A 21,094-nucleotide genomic window follows, 5' to 3' on the forward strand; every position below is an offset into this window, starting at 1 on the left:
ACAGGCTGCTCCTGCCCTTTGCATCCTCAGGGGAGCCACCAGAGCCTGGACCAAAAGGACGAGGATGAGGAGGACGAGGAGAAGGAAGACCAGCACCAAGCCCGATACCTGATTAGCACCAGAAGCAACCCCAGTTGCTTCCAACTGTCGTGAGCTAAAGGCAGCCACGTGAAAATAAATAAATAAATCGGCAGCAGGGAAACAAAACCAGCTTGAGACGAGAGGCAAGGTGGAACAGGCAGGGCAGCGAAACGCCACGGGGCAAACAAACACACGGCAGCGCTCGGCCTCCTCGCAGCAGGGGCTCCCAGCTCGGTTCTCAGCACAGCCAGGAGAGCTGGCAGGTCTTGGGGGGGGGGGGGGGGGGGGGCAAACAGCCCTACAAAGGGTCCCCTGGGATTTAGGCACTGATGTCCTTGGGGATGAAACAGACGTGCCTGGCACGCTTTTCTCCAGGCACCCAGGATGTTTTTGCTGGACTTTGCTCCCCCAAGCTGCTGGTACAAGCGTCTGGTACACAGCAGCATCCATACGGGGGGGGCTGAGCAGCTCCTGTCCCCCCCCAGGGCTTGGGGACCCCACAACCTGCATGATAACCATCAGCTGGGACGATGGAAGGGACCAGAGCTGCCTGCCCAGGGCATGTACCACCCCACCGAGGACAGTAATTAATTTGCCCTTTACCTTTGCAAAGGGGTATCAGGGGGTCAGGAGTCAATCACAATATTTCCATTTACTCCCATGCAGCAGCAGAAGCCTTGATTTGATTTAATCATCGCTATTTTTCTCCGCCGCGACATGCCTGGAGAGCTCGGCAGGCAGGTGACCTATGTGCACGAGCACATTTATCATCAGCATGGCACGACGGGCGGCCGCTGCCTCGTGAGCCAGTTTCCACTCGCGCCCCGTGCCTTCAAAGGCGAAACCAAAACCGAGCTGCTGCCCGGGGGGGTCAGGCTGGGGCTAGCACCAGCCCCACATCCTAGGGCTGCTTTTTCCCCATAGATTTCTTTTCCCATTATCGCTTTTTCATCTATAAGAAGCTGAACAGAAAAGCCAACCGTATTACCCCAAAAGATATTAAAGCCCCGAGTCCAAACCTATTTGTGAGATTTTGTTTTTTCTTCTATGCATTAAGATTTTTAACCTCATCTCTTGGGAATGACTCATGCTTTTGGAGCAGGGAAGGAGCTGCTCGTGCTCCCAAAGCCGCTAACAAAAGCGAGCTCCATCCCCTTTGGGTTCCCAAGCCCACCGGCTCCCCGGTGCCCAGCCCCATGCCTCTGCTCCCAAATCCTGCACTCCCAGACCCAAGGGGCTGCAGGGAGGAAAGCAGCACGCTGCCCCACAGGTCCCTGCTCCCAGATCCCCATCCCCATCAGGATGGCACCGGGATGAAGCCAGAGGCTGGGAGCAGAGCAAGCACGCAGAGGGTGCGATGAGCGCTGCACCGGCGGCACCGCCGGGCGCTGCAGCAGCATCCCTCGGCACCCGAAGGTGGTGACAGTTCAATTTAATTTCTGCTGTGCACAGAGGAGGAAGAAAAGCTGGTGAGAAGCCTCGGTCTCGTGTAGGAAAGAGCCATCCCTCTGCAAGGGAGGCAGGACTCAACGCCGTGTCATCTCAGACAGATGGGGAAGACGCCTGCAAGCCCCGGGTTTGCTGCCTGGCCAGGCACGGCTGCCGCCTTCTGTAGGGTCCACACTCTCGCAGCATCACTGCAATGAGGCTGGAGGGTCACGGGAGGAGCAGGCACCCCAGCTCAGGGCACCCCAATATTCCTCCCTGCTGTGTCCCAGCTCCCTGTATCACCCAGACACCCTGGGCTTTGCTCCTTCTCTGCTGGGGCCCTTCCAGCACCTCTTTGGGCACCCGAGTTCTGGCCTGGACACGCTCAGGACCTTGCAGAAGGGTCTGGGTGGGCTGCGAGGCCACGGAGAGCACAGGGTGCCAGCAAGGAGCAGGAAGCCCCCGGAGCTGCCACCGCAGGGACCCACGTCCCCGACCCTCGCAGCCACCATGCGGGACACGCCACCTCTCGCCTCCGTCCCCTTGTCACATCCTTTTGCCTGCGTGACGCGATCTGGCAGGGAATCAGCCTCGAGATAAACTCCGATGACATCCCTGCGAACGCCCCGGCACAGACAGGGCGGTTTGTCTGGGCTGGCGGGGGGGGGGGGGGGACAGCATTTATCTGTCCCCCATCGGTGACCCCAGCCCGGGACTGCAACGCTCCCACTGCCCTCATCAGAGGCAGGCAGGGGTTTTGCTCACCACGGTGTGGCTGCAGAGAAGGGAAATGTCCCTGTTGGTGAGGAAAAAGAGCAGGGACAACGTGATGTCCCACACCCAGCTGCCTCCCAGCCAACGCACCTGGTCCTCAAAAGGTACCTCAGCCGCAGGGGGGACAGGATCCATGGCAGGAACACTGCGTATTGATACGATAAAATAGCTATAAAAGAGCAAAAAAAAATAAAAGCCCTCTAATCTGAGCCCTGCTCCCTCAAGTGTTCCCCTCTTCATCATCGCCTTCCTCTTCTAGAAATGATATCAGGGGCACAGGGTATTTCCAAAAGGGAGCTTGGGTGGAAACCTGGAGCCCCAGCTTAGCTCAGCCTTTATTCTGAGCATCATTTAAATCATAAAAATTACAGCCGAGCCCAATTCATTACAGCCAGGGAGCAGCTGACAGAAATGAAAAGGGAGAAAAGACTCAAAATTGATGCTTTCTCACCATTTCAGCAAAATAACCAATTTGGAACAAATTACGGGGCTCCCTTCTCTACCGGCCTTTTGAATTGCCTCTGAGCGAAGGCACATTTTTCATCGTGTGGCATTTCCTCCATGGCAGGGATCATTAATGATTCCTTTTAACGAAGCACCTGGGGGCAGGTGAACCTGGCCACACTTCATCCCTGGCACTCTGCGAGCGGGACCAGCCCTTCCCTTGACACTGAAGGAGAGGGACAGCAGCAGGAACGGGAAGGGACAAGGGCTCGGGGGGACAAGGGACGTGCCCAGGGTCACCTGCAGACAGGTGGCACAGCCCGGAGCCAAGACAGTAAAAGAGCCCATTTATACCCTTTCCCCCCCAAATTTTATAAAGGTCAGAGCCCTCTGCCTCCCCCCTGCTGCTTTCTGCTTATTTTGGGGTTTTAGAGCAGCCCTGAGAACAGAGCCTGTCATGCTTGTGCTGACAGCTGCAGAAGTACATAACTCTCCACTAAGTCTGCCCTGGGGCGAGCCTGGTCATATTCAATGTTTGGAAGCAGACGCGCATCTGTCATTATTTTTTAATTAGATTTTTATTTCCTACCGCTAGTATTTCATTGTAATTTCCGCCACTCCTACCCGGACCGTGCTAATATAATCACTTCGGAGAAAAGAGTGGGAACAGCCAGCCTACTTGTACGAACATCCCGCTCCGCAGAAGGAAAAAAAAAAACAAAAAACAATCTGTTAAATACCCAGCCCCTGCAGTAATTACAAGCTTAAGGACATCGGCGGGTGCTGGAATGGCCCATCAAAGTGCCGGTGCTGGCAAAGGGCTTGTCAGCAAGCTGCTGGGAGCATCATTTGCACAGAAACTTCAAAAAAAAAGTTGGCGTCTGCTTGCAGTACTTGTCGGCGATCCATTACTCAAGAAAGGTGAAGTATAATTAAAAATCGTTTTAAATAAAAAGTGATTTTTGCCCTCGGCTTGGGGATATTTCTAGCCCGTATCAGACTGGAGGTCGGGATGAGATGACTGCTCGGTCTAAAAATATTGCGGAGGGGAGGCTGCCGGAGGAATTCCGGCTCAGGCTCCCCAGTGCCTCTCTGGGATGTCGGTAACGGCTGAGAGCTGGGAACAGATGTTTTCCCCGGGACATTTCTGAGAGTAAGCCCATATAATAATATGAATAAGAGCAACTGCTGCGTTTACAGGAAAATTCACCCAAAACAACCTTAGGAAAAGCAAAGTTCCACCGTCAGATGGAGAGGCCCTGGAGTGGCCGGGCAGGACAGAGCACAATGCGCTCCTTGTTGTGCCAGAAGCACACCCCGACCCCTTCCTGAGCCCGGCGGTGACGGAGACCAACGTGCTCCGGCTCTGATAACCCGGGCACTGAACCAGAGCTGTTCGGGGCGCAGGGTGAGGAAGCAGCCACTGCTGCCATCCTGTGACGTCTGCCAACCACACCGCCCTTCGACAGCATCGTGCCCATGGGCCCACGCGCACACGGGTAAGAAGATGATTTCCAGAGGGAGCAAGAAGCAAAGAAGTCACCATTTACCCATCGTGAGCTCAAAGCAACACCACGGCCCCAGTTTTACCCTGCAGCACGGGAGCAAGCCCTGAAACCTGGGGGTACGGAGCAGGGACACCCCCAGGCCAGGACTTCATCACCTACCCCAGCAGCATCCCCGCGTCCCGCCACGGGCACCACCACTGCCCAGGGAGCCCAGCGTTTCCCAGCACCGCACCCGAGCCCATCCCAGTGCTTCCCTCTACCTCCAACCTGGGTGACTTCCCAGCAAGCCGCTCGCAGTGCCTAATTTTCAAGGCAAGAAAAAACCTCATAGAGAGCCAAGAGCCCCCCAACACCTTTGGACCATGCTGCTCCTTATCGTAAGGGGGCTTTGTCCCTGCTGTGGTCCTGAGCTCACTGAGGCTGGGCAGCAGCTCCCAGAGCCGGGAGAACTGCAGGAATTTGACAAGTGCAAACAAAAACAGGGAACGGGAAAAGCAGGAGCACAAAATCCTGATTTAAAACTCTGCTTGTGTATTATAGCAGAGCATAAAAAAATAAATAAATAATGTGGATTTATAATTTCAAATGTTAGCAGTCACCTTAGGCAGAGAGCGCGCTTGCATCCCGACCGGTTACAGCTTTACAAACATACTGCGGAGCTGCAACATGTTAAGAAAATAACTTTTCTTCAGTCAAAAAGTTGAAATTCAGGGCATTGCGGGGCCTTCACCTTTTTCTTGAGGAGGTGTTTGAAACATGAGGGGGTGAGAAGCCCTCACCCTTGCCACATGCACGCACTTCACAAGGCACGGTCCTAACCTGAGCAGCATGATCCCGGCTCAGCACAGGGCAGCGAGGCTGGGCTGATCCCTTCTCCTTGCTCTGCCATTTGAGGGGACCTGGAAACTTATCCAGGGGCTAAGGAGGAAGAAAGCAGACTGAGGAAAAATAAAATTAAATGAAGTATTCTGCTACAGCAGCGGGTACGGTCTGTGCATATATCCGTGCATGCACGCACAAACACATCTGTGTGTCTGCTGCATTTTAAAGATTAAAATTAAAGCTTTAGGGGCTTTACAACGTTTACTACATATTTGAGACAGCAACCTTCACTTTTTTGTTGTTGTTAAACCTGCTTTGTCTGAGCAGCATTATAGATAGATATCCCACATACTGTTACGCATTCCAGGAATACAGGGAAAGACGGTTCACGGAGGAAGGACCATGTTTCAAGCCATTAGAAAAATTAAAGTGATCCATACGAGACAGCTGATGAGCAAGGCCGTAGTTAAAAAAAATGACAGCACCTCGGCCAAGCCCTGTCACATGTGCCAGTTCAATAACATCCGTGATTGCCCCGGATTTGCTGCTCTCAGAAAACCCCAGACAGCACCACGCATGGTGCTGGGATAAAGTATAGCAGGCGTGTGTGCATAGATGCGTGCACACGCATGCACAGGGGCACAGCACCAGCTGCCCTGCACAGCACAAAGCCTGCTGGCACGGGCAGCAGCGAGGCGCACGGCTCTGCTGGAGGCTCCCGCAAAGCCCCATCCTTGCTCCAGCAGCGGCGCGGAAAGTTCTTGCTGATGACAATAAAAGCTCCCAAATTCCCAGCCGCGAAGCTGTGCGTGAAATGGGTGCGAGAGCAGGCGTTACACTTTGCTTACTGCCGCAGCTCAACTCAATGAGCCTGAGCCTGCCGAAAAAAAAAAAACACCCCACGACAGAAAGCCACAAACACCACAGAGCCTTGTGAGCTTTTTTAACTGCTTCTGCTTCAAAGGTGCTGCCTGCCACCTTCTCCCCACCCAGCCTCGTTTCACATGAAAAGCATCAAACGCTCACGGTGCGGGTGCAGCGGGCGAAACGGAGCCGGAGGATGCCCAGGAGTCAGAGCTGACCCCCAGACGCAGAGCAAGGACAAAATAAAGCCGTGTCAGCCCGCAACCCGTTTCTTTTTTTTCTTTCTTTTTTTTTTTTTTTTTAAACAGCCCTGGGAAAAATCAATAAGATGCAGTGAATCAAACTCTGCTTGAATCCCATAAGTAATTAGGATTAGCAGGCTGGGAACTGAAGAAATAAGGCTGCATGTGTGCTTGGGCAGGGGAGGGACTGGTTTGTGGGTGTACGATACAGGGCTGAGTCGATTCAAAGAAAAAGAACAGCTTTTAAATGGCTTTTCAGGCAGGATGGAAATAGGGAACAATAGGGATCTGATTTGCTTCAAAAGAAGAAAATCTAATGATGGCAACTGCAAAACCCCAATGGGTGCAGGACAGGGCACGGAAAAGCCCCTACAGGTGAACCAATATTTGTGCTTGATGCTGAGCCTCTTACCAGCCACCCATTCCTGAGCCCAGGCTCCTTAAATTCCATATATTTCTGTAGCTCTTTCCCAGCAGCAAATAATCCACGTCAATTTTTCACTACTGAGAGAGTTAAGCCTACAGCCAAAACTGCAAAAGGGAAAAAGAGACCCCCTCCCTCCCCCCCCCCCCCATAATCTTAGCAGAGCTACCCAGAAATCAGGAAGCTTTAAATAAAAATAATAATAAAAAAGGAACAATTCATGCATTGATCGATCTCAATTTGCTCAAGTCACTCAGCAAAAGCTGGCTGCTGGCACGAACACTTGAATCCCATCCGTGCAGCCGGGGACGTGCCCAGGACGAACACCCCGGACCTTGCCCCGCATCCACGGGATGGACACACGCGGTGCCACTGCAAACCCGGCTAAAACCCAGACCTTGCGCCGCCGAGGGCTCCGCAGAACACACGCAAGAAGCTTCCCTCTAAACCTTGCCCTCCGTACCGAAACGAGCAGCGAGCCCGCAGCCGGCTCTCCGCTATCTGCCCAGTTCAGAGGAGCGCGAAGCGATGGGGACCGAGCGGGATGCCCCCAGCCGGGAGCAAGCGAGGGAAGGAAAGTTGCTTTTCACCCACCTAGCAGCATTTTGGATCCGGCCGCGTCGCCTCCACGCTGCTGGTAGCTCCCCTTCCCTTGAGCGTTGGCTTAACGCGGCTGCATGGCTCGCCCGCAGCCGAGCGCCGCCGTGCCTGGACGGAGCCCCTCGGACCCCAAATGAAAGCGCTGCGCTCCCGCTGCTCCGTGCCCCGCAGAGGTGCGAGCCTCTCTCCCACGCGTCCTGCCCAGCCCCAGCCTCTCCCAGCTGAGGTCCCGGCCCAGGGACGGGGATTAACGTGAAAATCGGGTGGGAGGGAGGTCGGAGGAACCTCGCTGCGGTGCCCCTCTCCCCGCTCCTCCTCCTCCTCCCCTTCCCTGGAGCAAAGCACAAGTGCTCTTTTCTTTTCCGAGGCTGGCGCAGAGTAAACTCCAGGGCTGCCAAAGCAAAGAAACTTGGAGCAGAGAGGAAGGAGCCGGCAACCGGCTTCAGCTGCACGCCCCCAGAACCTGCCCCCTCCAAGTGCCGAGGATTTCCCGCCCCCCTCCCCCTCCAATTAGGGAGGGTGATTTGGGGAAGGGGTCAGGATGAGGCTGTGCCGGGTCTGTGCCGCTGGGCTGGGACCTGCTGGGGTTGCCTGGGGAGGGGATTGATGGCTGCAGCAGCCCCTGGTTAGGGAGCTCCAGGGGATACCTCCCCAAAATCCCCTCCCTGAGGGGCAAGCATAGATGGTGGGATGAGCAGAGCTCCCTAAACCCCAGGATCTCGTTCTCTTGGGAAGTGCATCCCGCACGCATCCGTGTGCATCCCCCACAGCAAGTCCTTGGCTGATTTCAACCCAGTTTAGCCCCGGAGCATCCCCAAGGGGTTCAGGACTCGGGAGGGAGATGCAGGGCTCACCCCACACCCCCAGCTCATTCCTTTTTCTATTAAAAGCAAGAACCCCCCGAAGCCACCCACCCAGCCCCGCAGGATCCCACCCTCCCCAGCACAGCATCCCTGGCGCAGCGCTTTGAGCTGCCCCTGGCCGCCAAACTCCTCATTAAACACAATTCCCCCTTAAAAGGGAAATTAAAGCCAACTCCGCGTGGGTGTCAAGACATCAGGGATGACGGGAAGGGATGGGCACCCGGGGGACGCCGGCTCTGGCTGCTGGAAGTGGGGCAGGGGCTTCCCCAGCCTCCTGTGCCAGGGGGTTCTGTGCGACCCCCTGAGCTTTGCCGTCCTCCCCCTCGTTTGCATCACAAAGCTGGGGGGAAACCAAGCATCCCCCCGAGCATCCCCAGCATCTCCACGCTTTTTGCTTTTCGAGCTGAGCTCGCAGCCTCCGTAGCTGCTCGGGAAGAGAGTTTCACGACCTGATTGCACAGTGCCTTTTAAAGGGAGAACTGATTAAGAACCTGCTCGTGAAATGAGAAAAAAATAAAACAATCTTGTCAACCCCCGTGCAGGCTGGGGATGAAAGCAAGGTAAGAACAGGGAGGAATTTAAATACTTTCCTCAAGAAGACAATTCAAAGGAGCGGGCAGAAAACCGTCTCCTTCAGGTATGAGCAGAACGAGAACCGAGACAAACGGCAAACCACCAAAACCCGGAGGAGCTGCAGCTAGACAGGGCACTTTTGGGCTAGATTTGCACGTTTTGGTGCCCCGTGGCAGCGTGCTGCCGTGCTGGGCACAGGGTATTGCTTTCAGGGTCGTTAGCAGCAGTAAGTTTAGCCAGGCACTCGCTAATCTGGAATTGACAGCTGGGTCTGGCCCGCCTGTTGCCAGCTCCCAGCAGGCTATTTAAACCTGATATTAATTTGTTTAATGTCAGCAGCAGTTTGGCATTACCGCGAGCGAGCATTAAGCAGAGGGGAACGCGGAGGTGTAAAGACCACGAGGACGGGGCTGACACCCAATGACCCCAGGCAAATTTGGGGCATTTCCCCCTGCTCCCGCAGGGCCCAACTCCTCCAGCCCCAGGCATTTTGCCCGATTTCACCAGTAAATGATTTTCCTGCCCTGGCTGGCACTGAGTCCATCCCAGCGAGGCTGGCATTGCCACAGCCAAGCAGGCATGACATGAAGGGGCGGGAGAGAGAGCACAGCGTGGGACAGTGTGGTGTTTTATGGCCGGGCCTTTGTGGCCAGCTGGAGAAGATGCTAATTGCAGGTACTGATTACAGACCACCGCTATTAATGCCTCCTGCCCTCCCCTGCCCAGCTGCAGCTGATCACTGGAATTCCCCCGCACCACAGCCGCGGGTCCGGCCGGTGCATAGCTTGCTATATTTGTTCCAGGATGCTGCACGAGTCCTCCCACCAGGTCCCGGACCTGCTTCACCCGGTGACAGCACCCAAGGGAGCAAAGCCTGGGGCCACTTCTTCCCAAAACATCCTCTTTGGGACGGGGCTGCCCGGGGGCCTGGAACAACAGGCTCTGCAAGGAGAGCAGGATGCTATACAAAAATTCAACGCTGATGGGCACCGCTGCGCCAGGTGCTGCACGCACCCCGCGGGTATCATTTTCTGACACAGGTTGTTAATGAAATTCAGGGCCCTAATGGCAGAGCATTAGGAGGAGGAAGCGTTGACAGAAGCAGATGTTTCTTTGCAAAGCCACGGGGCTGCAGCAACCCTCTGCAGAGCTTCCAGGAACAGGGAGAGCCGAGGAGCTGGGGGGCAGAAGGGGCCGGCGCAGACTGGGGGGAAGCGAGGGGCTGCACGTCGCAGCCTGCCCCGGCACGGCCACCACTCCCTCCCCAGCAGGGCTCATATCCCAGGGGAGACGAATCCCAAAGGAGGATCCCCAAACAACCCCCAGCAGCTCTGCAGTGCCTGGCTTGCTCCAGCAAGCCTGCTCAAGCTGCGCCCGAAGCCCAGGCGAGCAGCAATGCAGAGGGAGAAGGAGGGGGCTCAGGAAGCAGAAAAAAAAAATAACATTAGAAAGTGAAATTAAAGAGCTTCTCTTCCACATCTCTTCTCCCAGCATCTCCATCAGCTGGTGGCACAGCTGCTGCCAGCACCAGTACGGGATGGGACCGCAGCCAGTCCAGCCGGTGGCACTGGGGAGATGCATCCCGGAGGTGGTGGGAAGCTGCATGCGGCACAGACTGAAATGCCCAAAGCCACCTCCCATGGGAGCAGGGCTCAGATGCTGCCGTGACCACCCAGCCATGCAGCAGGCACCTGGCACGATGCAGCCACAGCCAGCACCACGCTGCTCACCACTACCAGCACACATCCCGCCCATCCACCAGTCTGGCCCAGTTTGGGCACAGGTGTCCCTATGTCACCAATTTCACTGGGCTCCTTGTGAGGATGGGCTCCAAGAACCAGAAGGGAAAGATCACTCTGAAACCTACTGAGGTCAGTGTTAAAATCCTCCCCAGCCTAGACACAACCGGAATGGGCTGTCACCAATTTTAGCCTCCAAAAGCAGCCTGGCAAATACCGCCCAGATTTGGCAAAAAACACGTAAATAAATGAGAAAGGAGACAGAGGGATAAAAACCAGCAGGAAGCTTCCCCCCAGGACTGATGAGGCTTCCTTGAGCCTTTCTGGCTGGCTTTGTTCTCTGAGGATTTAGGGTATAATTTGGGGGTGAAAGACGCCAGATAGGATCAGGACTGATACACCTGGAGGACTTGTATCGGTTTTCTTCCTGCTCTGAAATTTGAGCCCCGCCATAAGCAGAACGGCTCAGGCATGGAACAAGCGCCTGGGGTTGATGCCGGCGAGGGCAGGAAGGCAGGCGCTGACCTTCCGTGCTCCCGGCCCCACTCAGGATTAAGATAACAGATTTTAAGGGCTGACTTCCCCCTGGGGGGGTTCTCACACAAAGGGGATGGGGTTTGCTGCTGGCCAAAGCTGCAGAGCTTTATTTATTTATTTTTAAAACAACTTCCCTTGATCCTTTAACGAACTAATTTCATTTTAATGAATTCTTCCTGGAGATTTCTGCGTTTACTTGGGTAAGAAGAGCAAGGTGGAGCAGGGAGCCAAGCGATGCCGTTCATGTGCAAGGAGAAGGCGAGTGGCAGCGCAGGGCACAGGAGGCTTTACCACAGTGCTGAAGGTTAACCCCAGTTTTCCCTGTGGAGGCAAGGTCTGGTCTCATCATGTTATCTGGGCTCCCAACAAACACCTAAGCTTTTCTTTCCTCTTACTTTAATCTTGCCGTTTCGGGAGCAGAGAACAATATTGCCCTTTCATTAATTCCAGCTCCTGGGAGAAATCTCAGTGATGGAAACACTCAATTAAGGGCCTTTTTTTTGTAGCAGAGCAAGGCATCAAAACATAGTTTGCCCCTCATTTTAGTGCTGATCCACCTCCAAAAAAAAGGTAGCTTGAAGTTAAGTATTCTCAAAATTCCCATCCTGTAAGGGCCATGAGAGCTGCTGCCCAGGTGTCACCATGGAGAACAGCCACCACAGGAAGCAGAAGTGCCACATCCCCGGTGACATTAAACAGGGGCTCAGTCCGTTGTCACCCTCACAGGGGACAGGGCTGGATGCCCGCATAGAGCCCCAGGGACAAGCAATGACTTGAAAACAGGAGATGCCTCGCTCAGAGCTGCAGGATTTGGTCCCCATCACCATTAATCTCCCCTTTCAAAGGGAGAGGCCTAATGACAAAGGCATCCAGAACAGGGCTGCAAATAGGTGGAGAAACCGATCACCCAAAACCATTTAATTACTAGGAGAAGAGATGGAAATTGCACCTTTTGAGCATTTCAGAGACTGTGTCATATTTTCCCTTTGATTTAGGAGGGTGGGAGGGAGCCCCCAACCCTGCTGCAGGTTGTGACCACTGGGATGGCTCCTGCGGTGAGCCCTGTGTTGGGAACAGGGGAGGAAAAACCTCGGATTTCCCACAGCCATGAGCAGTCCTAAACAAGCACATCCATCCTAATCCCCCCTTTTTCAGGTCTCCAGCCACATCCCAGGGCCTCTTGGTGCTGCTCCTGGTGACACAGTGATGAACAAAAAATTATTCCTCATAAATCTACAGCTGTAGAAAAAGGTGAGTGAGTTTACAAGGAGCAGTAACAACCTGGGGGCAGCAGGGGGGAAGGAAACCTAACTGCAGGTGCAAACAGCCAGCCCAATTAAGCAGCAGCCCTGCTCTAACACTAATTGCCTCCAAGGCACTAGGATGAGGTCAGTGCAGGGCCCATAGGGTGAACACCGCACAGTTCTTGTGTGCCGATGCGCAGAGGTGGGCACGGTCACTCCGACAGCCACCCCAGCCGTGCACGGGCACCACAATTATCACGGGGGCCATCAGCTTTAATTAAGACATGCTCATGCTCCAAGGGACTGAGCTAATGGAGTCACCATCACCATCATGGCTGCATCGATCAGCGATGATCAAGCCGACAACAGCTCCAAAACGACAGCTCCTTAACGATTGATCATAAACCTTAAGGAAGGCGCTGCAAAATGATCAGTTCTTAGCAAAACTGGAGCATCCTCTGAGCCTCCATCCCAGACTGCAGCACCAGTGCCCGACCTTGCAGCCCGTGCCAGCCGAAATGCAGTGACCAGGGCCAGGTCCCCACCGTGGGGACACAGAAGCCCCTCAGGGGCTCAGCTGTCACAATTTCTTCAATTTGCCAGAATCTGTTTTTTTTTTTTTCCCAGCATAAACACGCAGTGATACCGGCCTGTTAGAGGAAGGAGAGATCACCCTGGGAAAGATGACATCCAGCGTGATGAGGGGAGATCATCTCTTCATAGAAATTTTTATATTGCTTACGACTTACTGTCTGGGAACATAAAACAGTTTAACCAGCCAGCCCTAAATCACCCTGACAGCTTTACACTACCCACAAATCTCCACTCGCACTGATCCAGCTCCATCCTACCTGTCTCCCCCCTCCCTATTTTTAGGTTTTATTATTATTATTTTTGATGTGCGCTTTCTCCACTCTTTTCTTCGGGAGCCTGACACACGCATGTGCACACGCATTGAGACGGGGCACAGAGAAGCTCAGGATGGGAAGTGCCAAGCTCCCAGCTCTGTTCCCTGGGACCCCAGACAAGGCACCCCCAGGACTTGATCCCCCCCCAACCCCCGTTGCCCTTTGGGACTTGTGCATCTCTTGGGACCCTCGTGCTGGCTGTGATGTGCTCGTGCTTTGCTGTGCAGTTGCCATTTTCCTCGCTTGAAATAAATCCCTGGCTTCCCTCTCCCAAGTCTGCTGAGCTGATGCTGCGCGGGGAGCTGAAGTGCTCCGTGACCGCCTGCTCCCCACTGCTCTTAATCCACTTCTAATTAAGACCACGCATGACACATCCCTGAGCTAAGTGGCCATAAAATGCCATTGTCGCAATTCAACAGCAAACCAAATGGAAGAAAATTACAGCAAAATCCAAGATTAAGGACAACGGGCTCACAAAATAGAGTGCTCAAAAATAACATGAGGCAATTTCCTCCTGACTTTTTAGAAAAAAAAAAAATCACCAGTGCCAGTGGCATCCTCTATACCCAGCACTGCTAAACCTCTGCTGCCGGCTCATCCCACTGGTGCCCCGTGCAAATTAGGAGTGCTGCTGCCTCCCTCAGCATCCCGAAGACCTCGCTGTGCCCCCCGGTCACTCACCCACATTGCACAGGAGGCTGCCAGCCCTCCCACACTGACCCAGCAGCCCCCAACAAGGAGAGCTCGCCTAAATATTTACGTCAGGTAGGAATTCGGGCTGTGAGTCATGGAGAATGCATCTTAATGTAATCCTCGAGCCTTTATCTTAGTTTATCATCTTCGGGGTTGCGACTCATCCCCAAGTCACGCACGCACCCAGCCGCTCTGGTCTCTTTTTAAGGCAAAAGCCTCCCTCGGGGGCAGCTGGAGCAGCTGCCGCAGCCCGCCTTGTGCCCCCACTGCTGGGGGTCTCCAACCTCCTCCCTGCTCCCGAGCACCACGCGACAGCCTGCTTGCGGCTGCGCTTGCATAAGCAGGGCCTGGTAGCTTCTCTGCATAATATTTTCTTTTTTTTTTTTTTTTTGGCCAAGAGTTTAAATTTTAAGAAGCTTTTTTCTTTAGAAAAAAAAGAAATGTGTCATCTGGGAAAAAAAAAATCCCTGCAGCCTCTGATCGGAAACGAGCACGCAGAGCGAGGGGCATGCCCCAACACGGCAAGTGCCGCATCTAGAAAATCCTTCCATCAAAAATTAACAGCTAATCAATTTATTTTGTATTTGAAGTTCGACTCAATAAAACCAGAGATTAATTATGAGACAGTTATTAAGCCCCAATAAGATGAATGGCAGGGCTTTTCGGGGGGGGGGGGGGGGGGGGGTGGCAGAGAGCTAATGGGGTATTTCCCGAGGATTTAAGAGTACGGTTTTCCCCAGATAACTAGCACGAGGCTAGCCACGCTAAAAGGAGGGCTCAGACTTGTAGAGCCTCCTGCTGCAGCCCTGTTCCACCTTTCCTGGAGCAGACACGTCCCCAGAGCACTTCTAGGGCATTATTTGCCCCCTACCCCAGCAGGGCAGGGTGCTGCCCCCACGTGAAATGGCTTTTTCTGATATTGAGACCATGGAACAGGACAGAGCTCATCCTCCAAGCTCTGGCAGTGCCTCCATGCCCTCACCAGCTCTTTGTGCAGCCCTGGACCCAAGCAGGGTTTGGTGTCACCAAGAATCCCAAGGGACAGCCCCAGCAGGAGGGCAGAAATCGAAAAACAAGTAGACAAAAGGAAAACCCACAACTACACAACCCCACATCTTCAAGTGACCTTTGATCCCAGCAAGCATCTCCAAGATGCAAAAACAGCGAGAGATTTTTCCCCCACTGAGATCCCAGGTTATTCCAATCTGATCTAAAATGCTATTTTTAGTCATCTTTGCACGCAGCTGAAGGGAGCAGCCGAGGCCAACTGAACAGGGCTCCGTATGTTTGCCCTTCACTGCATTTACAGAAGCTTAAAACATGAACCTTGCTACTGTTTTGCCACGAAACCATCGATCGGGCACGCCAGCAGACATAGCAGCTGCCAGAGCTGAATATTAAAGACACTTTAAGGCACAGGGTGGGTACCCAGGGCTGCTGCTGCAATGGTCGGGTGATGCTGATGCCCTGCGTGAATCCACGCTCAGCTCCCAGCGCCCTGCACTGCTCCTTCTGGGGATGGGGAATGGGTCCCGCTTCCCACATGCAAGTTGCAAATGTTTCCAGGAGTGAATATGGCTGCTAACATGGCTAACAGTGGTTGTTATTTAGGGAGCAGGAAGGAGAAGCCTGATTAAAGCCTGGGGTTGGAGGGCAGGAGCACAGAAAGCAGCCTCCAGCCACGGTGCTGCGAGCGGAGCCCAGCCTGGGTGCCACCCAGCACCACCGCTGAAAATCCTCCAAAGCACCCAGAGGAAAAAGGTTTGGATGAAGATTAAGTAAATATCAATACAAAGAGGCTTGGGGTAAAAACAGGAGAGCCCTCCCGCCACCAGCACTGCAGAGGTGGTGCAGCGAGCCCAAGCTGGAGGAGGAACATCAACGGGGAGCGCTCGCCCTTCCCCGCCGCTCCGTCGGGCTCCCGACTGTTCCTTTCGCCCTGCTCTCTGTAGCTAATCCCGTCAGCTGACGTTATAATCACAGGCCCACTCGGCCGTGCCAGGCGAGCGAGCGCCGCGAGCATGTCTCAGGGGCCAGCTGTACCCTTTGTTTTCCCTGCCAAATTTCTCCGAAAAGTCCCCAAAGCGGGAAAGCAGCAAAACGACCGCAGGAACTCAGGAGAAAGGCGGAGAGGCTGCTTGTACCCTCTGCAGCATCCCTGGTGCAGCTGCCAGCCACGGGTGGATTCTCCCAGCGAAAAATTAAAACAAACTGGCCAGGGAAGCTGGGTACCTCCCTACAAAGCCTGTCCCATGATGCTGCCCTCATTGCACAATGTCCTTGCACGTGGTGCTGCTGGGGAACAGAGCAATGGTGCAGGCAGAGAGGTAAAAAAAAAAAAAAAAACACTTCTTGCTGCCATCAGTCCTTACCCCTTTATAGCCAAACCCATCTCTAAAGGGTTCCTGAGAAAAGCCATGCCCTCACTCACATGGGTTCATCACTTTGGGAGCTGAATCTTCATCCCACATCACCCGTCACCACCAGCACCGTGCCCAAGGTCTGGTCAGCTCATCTTATAGCTCTTAAAAACGCAGCCTGAGCAGCAAATGAAGCAAAACTTCCCCAATTAGGCTCTAATCCTGCACGTTTGTGCATTGTTTAAATCAATACTTTAGATTGTATTGCCGGCAAAGCAGCACAGAGCATCTCCCTGTTTAATAAAGGCAATTAGGGGATTCTACACATAACAAAATAAAAAAAGACACACTAGGTTGGCACCCATTTTCTTGGTAATTAACAGCTGAAGAGATCCGATAGCAGGGAGAAGGCGGGGAGGAAATGCTCCCTGCAGCTGACCTTTTGAGATTTTGGGTGCCAGAGCAGGATGGCAGCAACAGCAGCCTGCCTGCTCAAGGTCAGACCCCCGAGCTCCCCCCTCGTCCTGCTTGCCATGCCAGGGGACTGCTTTTCCAGATGGAGTTCAGGATGGTTTTCAGGACCCGTCTACTGACAGGATTATTCCAGTCCTGCAAAAAGCAGGGCTGCAAACCCGTCCTATTCATTCAATGCAAAAGCTGCAGGGACCCTTCGTTTGCTGGCACAGCCCAGCTTGCTTCACACCAGCAAAAACTTAAGTGACAGGCAGACACGCCACCCTTCGCTCAGAGGCACAGCACCCCCCTGACCCTTCCTGGTTTTTTTTTTTTTTTTTCTTCCTGCAGTGTGACGTTGTGCCAGTATGGCTCTGGGCTGGATAAACCAGCCCTCATGCACCGTGACCCGCAGCCCTGGGTCTCCACGGAGCCTTTTGCAGAGGAGGCTTCTCGCCAGCACACGGGCAGGATGCTGAGCCCACCTGCACCTTCCAAAATCCAGGAATTAACCTAGCACTAGATTGTACAACACTGAATCTGCCCCCCCCCCCCAGATGACCCCCAACCCCTCCACAGTCTCCATGTCCCCCCCCCAGTCCTGACAGCCTTCCCCTCTGCTGCAGAGCCAGGGCGATGCTGCAGCTGTCACAGCGATTTCCCTGCGCATCTCCAACCTTCCTGCTCTGCAAACGCGCACAGACAGACGTGGCAGCAGCTAATTGGGGAAACCTGAATCCTTTTGCTTCGTAAGGAAGTTATCTCACTGCCACGCTGCTGAAGCTGGGGGGAAAAAGGCACCCAAGGGAGATCCAAAGCAAGCTCTGGGGGGAAGGCTCCGGGCAGCCCCCGCTTTGGGCGCATGGAGCAGGGGAAGAGCTCGTGACATGGACTGGCACCAGGGCACAGCCTCCTCCCAGTGTTTTGGCCTGACCCTGCCCACCCAGCCTCGGTGCTGGGCTCAGAAGAGCAGCCCAGCACTGCCACAAAGGCACGTTGGAGGCTGGTTGCAGCCATTTGGGTGGAGAAATGCACGTTTTGCTTGTACAACACCCAGAGTGACAGGCTCTGGCTCCTCTTTGGGGGAGCACAAGAACAGTAGGAGCAAACCGAGCTAACTTGGACACCCTTGAAAATCCCAAGCAGTAATTAAATCACTCTTGACCCAGTTGGATTTGAACTGGCATCTGCAACACGAAAACACCCTTCATCTGTGGACACCCGGTATCTAATTGCTGCCTGCGCAGCCATTCAACACAAGACAACAGAACACAATTTGCTTTGCAAGAAAACGCCTAATGAACAATAATTTGTTATAAGTTGGGGGTCTTCCTAGCATAGAGCTAATAAATTGTAATGATACTGATTATTGCATCTGTCTGCCAGCTAAGCTCCTCCCCAGCTTTGCTCCCTGAGCTGTGAGCGATTACAGCCTTTGCAGAAATCACTGATCACAGAAGCCGGAGGGGGAGCAGGGAAGATCTCAGTGTCTGTAAGAGCTGCCTTTGATGTAGCTGTAGATGTCAGCATGAGATGGAGATTCCAGCTCAGAGGAATATTCTGCCTTTGTCTAACTCAATTATATCATTTAATCTGAAGCCTTTAACGACCACCCCTTCTCCTCCCAGAGCTGCTCAGGCTCTGACACCGGCAGCCTGCCCTCTCCTCTCCAGGACGGGACAATGTCTGCTGTCACCCAGAGGCACTGCTGGAGGGCTCCAAGGAGGGCGATGGACCTGGGCAGGACCCCCCCAGCACAGGGGTACAGACCCAGGCAGGACCCCCCCAGCACAAGGGTTAACCCGAGAAAACCACCAGCTGCAAACGCTCCGAGCCCTTGATACAGCCTGGTGAAGTGCATGCCAGGGGTGGGGGGGGTGGTTCCAGCACTGGTCCTCACTGGTGCAAGGCAGAAAAAGAGCTGGATTTTGGGGATGGGTCCCTCTCCCAGTGGGGATGACATGGGGTGGTGTGGCACCAAGCACCCACTGTGCCAGTGAGTGACAGAGGGGACATGGGCATCATGCAGCCGGGTCCCAGCCCCAATTTGTCATTCACAGCCACGTGCCCTCATGGGCTCACACTTCAGGAGGCTGGGAAAGGTTGCCAGTGACAAAGCTGGAAGTGACATTTTTAAACAACAGCGTGGGGGAGAAGGTCAGCTCCGGATGAGCAGGCTGCACCACGGCAAAGCCCAGTGGGGACAGGGCAGCACGAGGAGCAGATGCTGTCTGCACCTCCCCTGCACTAGCAAAAAGCAGACTTCACCTCGAATGCCAAAGGGAAGCGCACGTGAGGCTGACAGCACAGCAAAGCCCCAGAGGGCTGTGACTGCTGCTGGAGCCAAGGCCAAGGCTATGCAGGAGGTCAGGGACGATGCAAACCCACGAAGAGCACACGCCGAGATTCTTTGGCTCGGTGGGAACCGCATCAATGGGCAGCCTCCCATCGAGGCCACAATCAGGTCCGGGGGGGAGAATCTGGAAGCTGCAGGCTGGAATTTATGAGCCCTGTTCCCATTAAAATAGCAGGCCATATTTCCATCTGTCAGTAAACGATGATAAACAGAGCAGCTCCTTTGCATATCCCGGGCCTCGCTCAAACAAAACTACCACTGGGGAGAACAGGGTTTGGCATACAGATGACAGCTGCCATGCTAGGAATTTATGGCTCTGGCCTGCATGGTCTTTAGCAAGAGCAGGAACAAGTATTTCTACAGGCTGTTCCCTTGGGGTCTGCCAAGAACAGAGCCCCACAGCCGGGACCCCTCGCACTCCCCGTGGTTTACTGGGGTTGAGCATCCTCCTGCCCCAGCTGCCAGCAACAAGTCCTGGAACCCGCTGTTTGCAGGTTTGTGTTTGCAAAAGCATTGCATGTTTATTTGCCAACACCTTGAGTGTTATTAAACAACCGCTTCCTGGCAGGAAAATAGGGCTGAACTCACAAGTGTTTACTGCTTTTTGGAGCAGCAGCTCCTTGAGGGATATTGAGAGAGAACCCCACGCAAGCAGCAGAACCACAGCAGAGGCACAGAGTGCAAGGTTGAACCATGGGACACGATTTTACAGGAGCCCAGCACATCCCTGCCCTTTCCTTTCCCCATTCCCTCAACCTCTTGCCACATTCACACACCCTCACTCCATGTAAATGCACCAATTAGCTACTGAAGAGACCCCAGCTCATTAATCCGCCCTGTAATTAGCATGTAAGGAAAGGAGGACAGTCACCTGAGCAGGCTGTGCCATGGGGCAGCCGCTGTGCTGCCAATCCCCAAACATCGATGGGAACCCCGGGATGCACCAGCCCTGCCCCAGGCTCTTGGCACCGCTGGACCAGCCCCAGCTTTGTCTGGCCTCAAGGACAACTTCCTTTGGTTTGTTGTATAATACGTGCAAACCCTCAAACTCCAACAATCCTTACTGCAGGGTGACATTCATTGGCACGTTTTGCTGCTTTTATGCAGGAAAAAAAAAACCTGCAGCAATCAGCTGTAGCAAGACCAGGTCAGGTAAACGCCAACAGATGGCACAGAGGGCGAATGAGTCCTTATCCTTGCACGAGCTCCCATCCTGCACTCGAGATGCGCTGAGCCCAGCGGCACAGCACCTGCCCATGTCCCTGTGCCATAACCATGCAGCCCCTTGGCTGCCCCAGCAGTGTCACCAGTTCCTTTTTGTGGGTCCCTTTTTCGCCCTAGGGGAATAAATTCAAACAGCTTTAAAATGGTCATCACCAGAATTTTGGGGAAAAAAAGCAGGCAGGAAAACAGAGGCTTAGGTAGTTGGATTCAGTGTGGTAGGGATCATTTTATTTTTCTTTAAGAGAATATTTGTCCAGCCACCAGAAGAGATGCTCCTTCCCCTGGGTTGCAGGCTGGCAGCTCGTAATACACAACTCTGCACCTCCTCGAGTTGCAGACACCAAGCAGGTGCTGAGCCTGTCCGCAGGGAAGATGTTGGACTCTTCTCCCATCAGCCATTAATTTATAATAATTAGGTAACAAACAGGAGTTCCCCCACCCAAAGAGAGAAACTGGGGGGACTCATGCCAGTGCGCTCCCCTGTGCACACACATGGGAGCCGTCCCCATGCAGCCTTCCCTGGGGCTGCACAAGAACCAGCGATCCCTTGCCCCAAACCAGAACAGAACCATCCGCTGTGGACATCATGTCACAGAGCTTTTGAGAAATCTACCCTTAACCCTCAGCACCAAAATCTAAGAAGCTTTTTGAGCGAATGGCAGCCAAACCTGGCACAGTTACAGGAGAAGTGCACAGCAGGGGGCTGCAAGGACAAGGTGGCACCTGGAAGCCAGATGCCCCAGAGGCCATCACATCACCCACCCCAATGGCAAGCCATCAGAAATCCAGAAGCCACCAACTGCACCAGCCTCACAGAGGAAAAATTATCTTAGAAAACCCTAGAAGATGCTCCTGATGACACAGGGCACCAGCAAGCAGCACATGGACAGGACCCACGCCTGTCTGTCTGTCCGTCCACCCATCCAGCACAGCCAACATGGGTTCTCAGACCCAACT

At 54.0% G+C, this 21,094-nt stretch overlaps 1 protein-coding gene across 1 annotated transcript in view; it reads right to left on the minus strand.

Moving 5' to 3' along the window:
• The window catches only part of ZNF385C (zinc finger protein 385C), a 78,733-nt gene that overhangs the window by 26,922 nt on the left and 30,717 nt on the right, over positions 1-21,094 (minus strand).

This window comes from Cygnus atratus, chromosome 25, assembly GCF_013377495.2.
Source record: "Cygnus atratus isolate AKBS03 ecotype Queensland, Australia chromosome 25, CAtr_DNAZoo_HiC_assembly, whole genome shotgun sequence".
In the NCBI taxonomy this organism is placed as follows: Eukaryota; Metazoa; Chordata; class Aves; order Anseriformes; family Anatidae; genus Cygnus; species Cygnus atratus.